This window comes from Biomphalaria glabrata, chromosome 9 (assembly GCF_947242115.1).
Source record: "Biomphalaria glabrata chromosome 9, xgBioGlab47.1, whole genome shotgun sequence".
Taxonomy (NCBI): domain Eukaryota; kingdom Metazoa; phylum Mollusca; class Gastropoda; family Planorbidae; genus Biomphalaria; species Biomphalaria glabrata.
Window position 1 is genome coordinate 14,371,986 of NC_074719.1, and position 1,591 is coordinate 14,373,576.

The following is a 1,591-nucleotide window of genomic DNA, read 5'->3' on the forward strand; positions in this document are numbered from 1 at the left end:
CCGACCCGTCTGTATAACAGTATATGGCATCGGCCGGGTAGGTCTTTAATGTTTCCAATGCCATTTTTCGAAGTAGGTCCGGGTGTGTGTGTCTTTTTGTGGCCCCCTCCAACCCATGTATAGTGAAATTTATGGGAGGGATGGGCTGTCTCCTCCAGGGCGGGCACGTGCTTATCCATCTAATTGGGACCCGGTCAGTGGAGAGGCCAGCTTGTGCACTCAAATTTGTAGCGCAGTGCATAAATGAGGTCCGTTTGATCCTATGTTTTTCTCTCCAATGACTGACTAAAGTGTGGGTCGGGAGCCCTGGTTCGCCCCTTTTGTAGCGTTCCAGGGCAGTTAGCACGGCGCGCTCTCTCCTCAGGCTGAGGGGAGCCACGTTGGACATAATTTCTGCAGCGGAAGTTGGGCTCGTTCTATAGGTGCCGCAAATGAATCGGAGAGCCTGGGCCTGTACACGGTCGAGTGATTCGAGGGCTGTCTTGCTTGCGTACACCTGCACGGGCAGGCTGTACTCAATTTGGGACCTGACAGCCCCTGTATACAGTGTGCGGAGTGTGTCAGCTCGGGCGCCCCACTTGGTACTGGCTAGCTTTCTGAGTAACCCCAACTTCTCCGAGGCCTTTCGTTCAACATCCTGGATGTGCAAGTGCATTGAGAGCTTCCTATCTAGTGTGACTCCTAGATATTTTGGCGTGTTTTCACGTTGGAGTCGCAGCCCACCGAGTTGGAGCTCGAATGGGGCCCCAAGAATGTCGATTCCCAGGCTGAACAGGCTCCAGGTCGTTTTGGCAACGTTTATCTGAATCTGCCATTTTGAACAATACGAGGAGATGGTTTGGAGGTCGGCTTGTAATGCTGCCTGAAGTTGGTCAGCTTTCTTCCCGGTTGACCAGAGGACAATATCGTCAGCATATAGCAGTTTGCGACACCGGAGTGAGCTGGGCAAATCATTAAGATAGGCCATGAAAAGGATACATGAGAGGGCGGATCCCTGGGGTAACCCTCTTATAGGGGTGTTTTCCCCACTTAGAGAGTACTGGAACTGTGTTCGTGTTTTCCTCTCCTTCAGGAACTGTTTTATCCAGTTGTAGGTCCGCCCGCGTACGCCCATGGCTCTAAGCTTAAGATAGAGGCCTTGCTTCCTCACCCGGTCATATGCCTGTTTTAGGTCAATAAAAACTGCGTATGTGCTCTCGGACCTCTGGAACCCGTCGGCCACCTCCTGCATGAAAATCGTGACCTGGTCGATCGGGCTCAAGCCTGCCCTAAAGCCAGCCTGCTCTGGCGCTAGGATACCGGCACTCTCAAAGCTCCACACGAGTCGCTCGCTGACCATCCGTTCTACTATCTTGCCGATAGTGGATGTCAGGGATATGGGTCTGTAGGACTCCACGTTAGTCGCGTCTTTGCCCTTTTTTAGTATTGGAACAATGGTAGCACAGCGCCAGGCCCTGGGTAGTCTGGACTCTACCCAGGTCCGATTCGCAAACTCAAGGAGTTTGTCTTTCGCAATACCCCCGAGGTGTTTTACCATCTCAGGAGTAACCTTGTCTGGCCCCGGAGCCTTTCTGTTTTTACACTTAGCTAT